Source organism: Oncorhynchus tshawytscha, linkage group LG27 (genome assembly GCF_018296145.1).
Source record: "Oncorhynchus tshawytscha isolate Ot180627B linkage group LG27, Otsh_v2.0, whole genome shotgun sequence".
Lineage (NCBI taxonomy): Eukaryota > Metazoa > Chordata > Actinopteri > Salmoniformes > Salmonidae > Oncorhynchus > Oncorhynchus tshawytscha.
The window spans coordinates 11,613,596-11,624,587 of record NC_056455.1 but is presented as its reverse complement, the minus strand read 5'-3'; the positions used below and the strand labels follow the sequence as shown (position 1 = coordinate 11,624,587).

Below are 10,992 nucleotides of genomic sequence, written 5' to 3'. Positions count from 1 at the left end.
TACACTGATATCAATCTCCACAGCCTGCCAAGTCCCTGGTACCTCTGCCTCTGGTCTACAGTGTGGGAGGAGGGGGGTGATACATGTCAATGTGCTGTGGAGAGGCAGATTAAGTGTTTCTTCCTATCTATACGTATCAGAACACTTTAAAGTGGTGGTATGGTGTTGAGCTGAGTCCCACGTTCTTGATTGAGTTCTGCACGCGGTGTCTAATCATCAATCACTCTGGCCAATGCAGTCAGATCACGTAGCACAGTGAAGTGCATGGGTTATTTGTTTGTAGTATTCCTCAATACAGATCCGGGAGGGGATGAAACTGTCAGTTTTTCCACACTTTTTAAGTCTGAACATCTTAAGGATTGAACTACAGACAGCTTCACTCTCTGTAGGGCCCTGCAAGACTAGCAGTGAAGTGCGATGCCAGGTATAGTTTCAAGGTGGCTGCTGTCCAGGGTCCTGAAATCGTGCAGAGCGGTTGACCAGGGGATTTCCATGGGGTGTTTGTTCAGTAGTGGTAATTTTGAGGCTTAGGATTTTTCAGTTTTATGTCCGTACTGCATTAAACATTAATGTAAGAGGAATGCATTGTCAATTTTCTCTTGCATCTCAGTCTGATATAACAATTTATTCAAACTGATCAACTGTTTGTTATTTATATTCTACATTCACATGCTGTATTCATATAACTTCATCAAAGCATTGTTGGTAAGACACAGAGAAAGAAATAAAACGTGTTTTTCACAGTAGAAACTTTCCAACGACAGGTTGTCTTTGATTAGATTTAAGTCCTTCTGACAGGAAGAATATGCATTTGTGAAAGCAGTGGTTACGAAAGAGGCAAACACCCCGTCACGTGCTGCTGCCTATTAAAGAAACAGTAGAAATGTTGCATCGTGAATGCCTTGGAGAGGAGGGGAGAAGGGAAAATGGCACCACTCTGCCAGGAGAAAACTGTGCAGGGGAGTTTATGGATTTAGGGTTGCCGTGGTAACACCAGCATCAGCACTGAATGCAGTTAAGATGTTCTTTAAGATAGATTTTTAAAGAAGTGCATATTAAAAGAGGAAGCGCACGAGAGGTTAGAATTAATTCACTATGTTTATTTGATAATAAAAAAACGATTGATTTAAGTACTTGGGGCAAATATGTCATTTTTGGTAGAATATTAGTAAAATACCTAATTCTAGGTTATCAAAATATACCATAGCCTACCCATTGTATATCCCCAACAATGTCTATGCTTATACAACAAACTAATACAAAATTCATGCATACAAAATAGCAAATGCAAGACAAGTCCTTGAATCCTCAGTATTCTTCACAAACATGTTTAATGTGTTTGGCTGTCACCCCTACATAAACAAAGGGCTTGGCGTTTCAGTCGGGAAGCCGAGCCCGCAGGAAACATCACACAGTTACGCTGTAGCCAGTCAAGTGGATGGCTGTCAAATGTATGCAATGGACGAGGGAGCAATTGACATTCGGTTAGCAAGACACCGACAGGGCCAAATTGGTGGCTGCCAAGCAGGCTCTGAATGCACCAAATCCCCATGCCAGTGGACAAGAGACACAGCCCAGCACAACAGCAAGCCATAGCAAGACACAGACAGGGCCAAATCGGTGGCTGCAAAGCAGGCTCTGAATGCACCAAATACCCATGCCAGTGGACAGAGACACAGCCCAGCACAGTGTGTCCAGCCCAGCACAACAGCAAGCCATAGCAAGACACAGCAGCCTGGACCAAAATCTGTGGAGGTCTGAACACATACAGGCACATAGGGATTACTGCTGATGCAGAGCTCTTTAGAGAGAGAGAGAGAGAGAGAGAGAGAGAAAACCCTCCTATCATCTCACACAGACAAAGGCTGGGGAAATCAAAAGAGGCTTGAGGCAGAGAAAAGAAAGTCTCGCTCTGGCTTTTGGATATGTAGATGGTTTGAGTGGTTTACGATCTGTGCGACTGCGATGATCTTCACAGCGGTATAATCAATGTAAAGTCGCTTTCTCAAAGGGGTCAAATCCCCACAGGTGTAGTCAGACAATCACCAGACTAGTTCTGCTTCTGCTCTGTGAGAGTGGTTAGCACAAGTCCTTGTTATGGATTAAACAGTACTGATAAACCCTGAATATTATATTTACAAACATGCCTTGGTGTTGGTATCAATACCATTAAACTATATAGTGTGGGATGCACAGACAGCTGCTGTGTAAGCTTGTTAGCTACTCTGTGAGCTCCACCATATCTATTTGGTCTGGTATCAATGATATTTGGACTATTTCTACAGGATTTGTTTCTTTGTGTCATGAAAGACATTCACAGTCATGGAACACAGAAAGGTCATTGTTCTGCAGAGTGAATGAAGATGGTAGCTCTGTCTGTGCCATTTTCTCTTTACCCATGTGGCTTCTTGAAAATGCCCTTCACTGTCCAGTACAGTTCATTTCTCCCCCTCTGTAGCTCTCCCATTATGGGAACAGTGGCTTCACAATACGTCAAGGCATTTCATTTCCCGACCAATCTACCAGCCACACATTATGTTCCCGTCTCCCCATGCAGATTTTTATTCTGTCCAGATTTCTCCATTTGTAATATGTTTTGACTTCATGTTTCATTCTAGCCCACGTTTTCTGAGTATGGAGAAACCAAATGACACATTTCTGGAAGAGAGGGAAATAAATGTTAGAGTTCCACAGGGACTCCCCTCCCCTAGCTTGAAGGTTCTCTGGTTGCCGGAAAAGTTACATCAAGGAATATTTTTTTGTATGCCTCTTTCTCAATCCGAGTGTATAAGTGAAAAAAAGAATGACAGGGAGGGAGAGATTGAGAAAGAGAGAAGGAGGGAGGGAGAGAGAGTGAGGAGGGGGGTGTAATGGATTCAATGTCACTGTCTAAAAGTTTCCTGCTGTTCAGCATGCTGTATGAGGTGGTCTTACTCTTTAGGTCATATCTCCTCACAGCGTGACGGCGGATGGCTCCCTCTCAGCGGCTGCTGGCACAGGCAGCCTGGTATGTAGTGCACGTAGCACTCACAGAACAGTGGCAAAGAAAGCCAACCTGGACCAGTCCCGCCAATCTTCATATGCCCTTGAAAGAATGAGACTCATTTGAAATACCTCTCTTGATTTATGAGCTTTCTTTCCTTCTGTGACTTAATTTAAATAAAATGTAGTGTCGTTGGGATACGAAGGCTGATTATTTAATTTGCCTGTTGTTAGTTTGAATATTATTTATGTGGTATCTGATGAGTGACCTATAATTGTGAATCAAAAATCTGGCATCGAATGAAGCCTTACGGTAAACGTCACAAAGCACTAGTTTGAATGCATCTGGTATGTACGTATCTAGGCCAGCAGCCTAGCCTACTGTACCAATGATATTTCCAGACTTTCTCCTCCTATGGGACTTCAGTTCCCACCACCAGCAGCCATCAGCAGACGTGATTAAGTTTCCAATTAGGTTGTATGCCTGACTGTCTGACTTCAGCACAGCTACAATGGAACAGGTCCCTCAGTCCATCAGAGGCTGCAGGCTGGGGACATACAGACGCCATGCTGGGAACCTGAACAGTGAGGAATCTTGACAAAGAGGAAGGATCAGTATGACTGTTAAGTTACCTGATTGGACCATTTCCACAGAGGAGTCGCTCTCTAGGGCTGTTCAACTGGTAAGACATCCATTCTGACCAGCTGCAGTTAGGCTGTGCTAAACTGTGATATGTGTGTGTGTACATTCAAGTGTGCATATGCTGATGGAGATATGATAGAATATTTCTGGTTTCATTACATAATGGTGATGGTGGGAAAATAATATGTATTTTTTATTACATTTTTATATGGAAATATGAATAATAATCTTGTCCCTCTGCAGCAGACAGGGCAGTATGTATGGAACATTGAATCGCAATAGAAATCGCAGCATTGAATCCCAATATATATCAATAAAATTGCAGTATCGAATCACCATACATATAGAATATAGAGAATCACAATACACATCGTATCGGCACCTAGGCTAAGTATCGTGATGAAATCGTATCGTGAGATCACTGGCAATTCCCAGCCCTATTACATAACATAGACTAGAATAATAATAATAATACAGTGCGAATGCTCAAGCTATTACAGTAATGTGCGGATATTGAAATACTGTAATTGTCAAAGTTAGAGGTAATTTCAATCAAAGATGGCTGTGAGATCGAAAAAGCAATTTTCTCCACCAAGCCTCTTTCATGATGGCACGGAATACTTTGTGCTATGATCAGGGTAAGATTGAGAAATGTGGAACAGGTGTATGAAACAGACTGTGAACTGTGTTAGGCATATGGTGTCCACACGCTAATCAAGGAACGTGACAGTACAAGGGGAGGTGGCCAGCTGGTGAAATACGACATCAACTGGGGGTTAATGAGTCTCTAACTTAAATCAAAGTAGACTGGAAAGTCACCTTCCATGGCAACAACAGGAACCTGGTGGAATGACAACCAATAGTCAGGCTGACAACAAACATCATCATTCTAATGAATGTGGCTTAGAGAGCAGCTGAGACCCTTCACTGACATGAGGATTTTCTCAGAATGCGACAAAGAGATCCAGAATGCTAAATATCAACAATGGCAAACAGGAGCTAGGCCTATTTTACAGATAATGAAGCAATGCTGTGTTAATGTCCTTTCAAAGGCAGCTGACATGATAATACGAGTAAAATTGTGAGACTTTTTCATCGTGTTTTAGGCCATTTCAAATGGATGGAGAGGACAAATAAAGTGGATTTACAATATGCCTAATAGAATTGCAGGATTTCTATAAGATGGTAAAGCGATTGCATTTGACATTGACAAGAACAGGCCTCCTTTGCCCAGTGCCAAAGTAATCAGTACAAAAGTAATCCCCCTCCCAAGTCAACAGCTACATGTAAATAACCAGTGAAGATTAGATTGCGAGGCGTGGAATAACATGATACATCTTTTAATTATGACTGATTCCTACTTCTAAGCACTACAGCCATCTGTAGATTAGAACTGCCATCAGACATCACCCTGTCTATGTTCCAATGCCTCTCAATTCATTTAAAAAAACAGTAATTGGCTTTTGTTTCTGTTCTATTGAGTCCGTTAGAAAAGCATGATCAGCATTGCCAACACATTTATTTATCCTGTCTTAAAAATTTGGGAAATATGATTTTATAATCCTGGTTGTGTAAACCACAGCCCGTCCCAGAGGGCAAAACAGCTCTCCATCCAAATTAAACCAAAATAAATATGAGACTTCTCAGCAAATATATTGCTGGCTTAAGAGCAGTACAACATCTATTCATCCTGCTTTGTTACGGTAATTTCCATGTTCATTTCTTGGGGGGTGCCTGCAGAATGACTGGACATAATGATTCAAGAGGGAGACAGGCAGGTCTTTCTCTCTGTGCCCAAGCCTTCACACATGGTGTGGCAATCCTTCTTTCAAAGTTTCTTTCACTCCCTCTCCACCAGTGGCCCCTCACCTTTGCCAGACTCTTAGAGAGGACCAGCATGTGAATGGGGCTTCTCAACAATCAGCCCTCTTCCTGGATCAGGGACACACACGCTTGCGCACGCACGCACACACACACACACGCACACACTCCACACCAAAGTCTCATCACTAGACGCTGACCTATATTAGACAAGTAAATATAGTTTTTTTTTTAGAACAGAGCTCCACAGGCTCACCTCTGGCCCAGTAAAACACTACCAAACTATAGCATTCAGAAGGACATCAACATGGGAAGACATTAGTCTGACATCTACAGAAACATAATTTCAGCTGGGTAACCGTGTGATTCATTAAAGGGGAATTCCACTGAGACATGGTGCTTTCCCGCTGCCATCACAACCAATGTATCCCTCCTATAGAAAGTGAAATGACTCGAGGACTGTGAGTAGGAAGTAGGACTAATTGGATGATTTGTAAGCCTAATTACTGTCAGTACAGTGTGTTTGCACTGTGAAGTTGCCCATACATTATGTGTGGTGAAGACTCAAGAGGAGTCATTATATTTAACATGGCCAGAGGCTGGAGGGAGAGAGAGAGAAGGGGGGAGGGCATAACGAGTGCTCTTACCATCCAATCCTTCAGTGCCAGTAAAGTGCTCTCTCTCATGACAATAGTTGTTTCCAGCTGTATAATGTGAATAGGTTAATGTACCTAATGATCATAGACATTCTAAGAGCATCAAAATACATATTCAAATGTATGTTAAATCTCAGAGAAGCCAAAGAGAAAGCCAGTAGTTTCCAGCTGCTGTTTATCAGTGGTTCAGTAAATGGGCTGTGAGAGGAGGTTACCAGGCAGGCCTGCTGCACAATGAATCCCTGTCAGCAGCAACCCAAGTTTCACCACAGTGAGCTACAGTAAACCACCCTCATTAGAGTTCCAATGAGAGACAGAGCACAGGGTCGACCCAAAGTTGTGGGCGAATTCTGCCCAGAGAAATCAGATGTAATGAAAGGGGCCTGCAACTCTTCAGGGGACAAGCAGAGCTGTTGCCCACTGTTTGAAATGCAGAGAGAGAGAGAGCGGGAGAGAGACAGAGAGACAACTACTGTAGGGCCCATGCAGCCTGATCTAACGTGATGATGAGGAGGACAATGAGTATTGTGGCAGCAGAAGTACTGTGGGCCCATTTCATAATTCATACCTCCATTTCTACTGAGTGTGTGTGAGTGGTGTGTGAGTGAGCGAGCGAAAAAAAAATCACAAAGCAAGTCCTCCAAACTTCTACTGCCTGCATCTACACTAGTAATGATTTCTCCTGGATTTTCCCAGAGTCTGACTAGGGCAGACCTAAATCTGGGATCTAGTAATGAGGCGAGGTTCTCTATAAACGACTACTGTGCACTGCATTTGTCCATCTCACAATGCAAACATTGTTTGTTTTGGCTTTAACAAAGCCTTTCCTCTGTCGTGTGCTGCAACAAACGGGCCCAGCCAGAGGGAACAGAAACAGCGCGTGTTTGCCATGTGGGTTGAAGGAACTGATGTGTGCATCTATTCACTAAGGGACCTCCTCAAACGTCTCCTTTGGTTGGAGAGCTGGAGAACACATTTAATCATGTCCCCTTGAAGTGTCACAGATCTAAAATTAGAGTTTGTAAAGACAGGCTGGATCCAATGTTCCATTTCATCCCAGCAAGGGTCCACTTTGTGAGGCTTCACTTCCTCCTTCCTGCTGCATCCTGGTACTTCAGATGAAGGAAGAGGCACCTGCCTGAGTTCACTTACCTCCATATGGGCCTGAATCTATTTTCCCTGTTACACACTTATGTAATGGAAATGTGTTTCTTGCATATCCCAACTCCCCCTGAGACACCTGCAGGGAGTGGGGTCACGGCCAGGGTCACCATTCTAGACCTTACAGTGAAATGCTTACTTACAAGCCCTTAACCAACAATGCAGTTTAAGAACAATACCCCCCAAAATAAGAAAAAGTAACAAATAATGAAACAGCAGCAGTAAAATAACGATAGCGAGACTATATACAGGGGGTACCGGTACAGAGTCAATGTGCAGGGGCACCGGTTAGTCGAGGTAATTGAGGTAATTTAAACATGTGGGTAGAGTTATTAATGTGACTTATGCATAGATAAAAACAGAGAGTAGCAGCAGTGTAATAGAGGGGGCAGGGGGGCAATGCAAATAATCTGGGTAGCCCTTTGATTAGATGCTCAGAAGTCTTATGGCTTGGGGGTAGAAGCTGTTGAGAAGGTTCTTGGACCTAGATATTCCAATCAGTGTCACAGTTAACCTACACGTTGGTGGTGGTATTGGCAAACTATATGTTCAATTACTAATTAACATTCTCTTACAAAGAAGATTGCTTAAAACATTGTATTTCATGCTATACAATGACTCAAACTGAAAAAAAAAAGTTGACAGTTACCATCCGCAGTTTCTCCAATCTGTCTTTACCTGTATATTGATATGCTGGTCAAAATTCTCTTTCCTCCTAGAGCTAGAGTGGGTATTCTTGGGAGCACCTCCGAATTGTTGATCTGTTCCAAGCATTGCACTTATTCTCCCTCCCAGTCTTACCATGTGATGAAGGACTTGTTTCTCAGCTCACAAGAAGAGCAGTGGTAAAGAGAAAACAGATTAGAAATACAGAAAAGGTAAGAAAGTTTTATGAAGAGTTGAGAGAAAAAAAGGGGTATTGTAAAAGGGAAGAGCACAAGTATCCAGGGATTGGCTAAGGATTACCACAATATATTTGTGAAAGACGTGCATTTTTTTGGGGGGCTCTGCACAAAATGAAAAGGAATGCAGTCTCTGGATTAAGGATAATCTTTATGTTTTCTATTCTAATCCCTATTATCTGTCTGTTAGAGCACACATACTGCACCAGCATGTAGCCTACTGTTCTAACATCCGATTGTCCTCAAAGAAAGAATCATTACACATGGCTTAATATATTAATCTCAGAGAGAGAGAGAGAGAGAGAGATCCTCCTCCCAATTGTGCTTTGGTCTTTCTCACCAATATTTGCCCTTACTTTTTTAATCCATAGGCTAGGCAGAGAAGCGAGCGGAACAAAATGATTGTTTCATTTGAAGAGATAAGTGTCTCCTCCTTCTTCATCCCTCTCCCTCTTCCCTCTCTCTCTCCTATCATCACCGCTCCACTACTGCTGGAGAAATATCGTAGCAGAGGAAACTGAAATAATTGGATCAGAACTCCAGATGGAACATTGAAGGTATACATGCAGTATCACTTCACGTACCATAGACACTGTTTAGAAGCAGTGTTGTAGTTGTGGATTCATCCCTCATTATAACTCCAGCTCTCCATATACAGTATATTGACTGTTAAGAAATCCTTTTGTCATGGCCTCAAAGCAGATTTACACAGTTGCCACAGCCATTAAATTTGTCATTGGCACATGCAGATCTCCCATGAAAAACTGGTCTGACAAGCCACTTGAGACGTTTCTACGCAGTATATTACCCTGGTTATTGAGATACATTTTGAGAACTAATGATAGACCTATTCTAATTCCAATGCTATTCCTCAAACATACAGTTATACATATTGTGTAGAAATGACAATGGCAATTGTCTATTGGAAATGGCACCTGACTGCATTCTTCACCAAGGTGGCTGATGCAGCTCACATGGAGAGTGACAGAGGGTGACACTCAGTTACTCCACTCGAGTCGATCAGACGTGACTCTGAGGGCTTTGATCTCCAATCCACCAGAGAGGCACAAGGATTCACAGCCCTCTCCCCATGACACCTCCATAATCTCCAGGCCTACAGCCAGACCCGCCAAGCTGTCTCAATCACCAGCCATGTCCCCTATGCCTTCCCACTGAACACTGCACTCCACCCTACTGCTAAGTGAAATAACAAGAAAAATGAAGTTGTCCAATACTGGATATCTGATTATAGTATTATATTATAATTATAATCACAGCCGTATATATCCCCCCCCAAGCAGACACATGGCTCTGAACGAACTTTATTTAACTCTCTGCAAACTGGAAACGATTTATCCGGAGGCTGCATTCATTGTAGCTGGGGATTTTAACAAGGCTAATCTGAAAACAAGACTCCCTAAATTTTATCAGCATATCGATTGCGCAACCAGGGGTGGAAAGACCCTGGATCATTGTTACTCTAACTTCCGCGACGCATATAAGGCCCTGCCCCGCCCCCTTTCGGAAAAGCTGACCACGACTCCATTTTGTTGATCCCTGCCTACAGACAGAAACTAAAACAAGAAGCTCCCACGCTGAGGTCTGTCCAACGCTGGTCCGACCAAGCTGACTCCACACTCCAAGACTGCTTCCATCACGTGGACTGGGAGATGTTTCGTATTGCGTCAGACAACAACATTGACGAATACGCTGATTCGGTGTGCGAGTTCATTAGAACGTGCGTTGAAGATGTCGTTCCCATAGCAACGATTAAAACATTCCCTAACCAGAAACCGTGGATTGATGGCAGCATTCGTGTGGAACTGAAGGCGCGAACCACTGCTTTTAATCAGGGCAAGGTGTCTGGTAACATGACTGAATACAAACAGTGCAGCTATTCCCTCCGCAAGGCTATCAAACAAGCTAAGCGCCAGTACAGAGACAAAGTAGAATCTCAATTCAACGGCTCAGACACAAGAGGCATGTGGCAGGGTCTACAGTCAATCACGGACTACAGGAAGAAACCCAGCCCAGTCACGGACCAGGATGTCTTGCTCCCAGGCAGACTAAATAACTTTTTGCCCGCTTTGAGGACAATACAGTGCCACTGACACGGCCTGCAATGAAAACATGCGGTCTCTCCTTCACTGCAGCCGAAGTGAGTAAGACATTTAAACGTGTTAACCCTCGCAAGGCTGCAGGCCCAGACGGCATCCCCAGCCGCGCCCTCAGAGCATGCGCAGACCAGCTGGCCGGTGTGTTTACGGACATATTCAACCAATCCCTATTCCAGTCTGCTGTTCCCACATGCTTCAAGAGGGCCACCATTGTTCCTGTTCCCAAGAAAGCTAAGGTAACTGAGCTAAACGACTACCGCCCGTAGCACTCACATCCGTCATCATGAAGTGCTTTGAGAGACTAGTCAAGGACCATATCACCTCCACCCTACCTGACACCCTTGACCCACTCCAATTTGCTTACCGCCCAAATAGGTCCACAGACGATGCAATCTCAACCACACTGCACACTGCCCTAACCCATCTGGACAAGAGGAATACCTATGTGAGAATGCTGTTCATCGACTACAGCTCGGCATTCAACACCATAGTACCCTCCAAGCTCGTCATCAAGCTCGAGACCCTGGGTCTCGACCCCGCCCTGTGCAACTGGGTACTGGACTTCCTGACGGGCCGCCCCCAGGTGGTGAGGGTAGGCAACAACATCTCCTCCCCGCTGATCCTCAACACTGGGGCCCCACAAGGGTGCGTTCTGAGCCCTCTCCTGTACTCCCTGTTCACCCACGACTGCGTGGCCACGCACGCCTCCA

At 44.0% G+C, this 10,992-nt stretch overlaps 1 long non-coding RNA gene across 1 annotated transcript; it reads right to left on the bottom strand.

Annotated features, from left to right (window-relative positions):
• Positions 1-723: 723 nt before the first annotated feature.
• LOC112226064 lies at positions 724-6,626 on the bottom strand. Its single transcript, XR_002949676.2, has 3 exons — positions 3,370-6,626; positions 2,935-3,085; positions 724-2,658 (listed from the first exon to the last, which is right to left on the bottom strand). It is a non-coding gene; the product is annotated as an uncharacterized LOC112226064 (long non-coding RNA).
• Between the last annotated feature and the right edge of the window lie 4,366 nt (positions 6,627-10,992).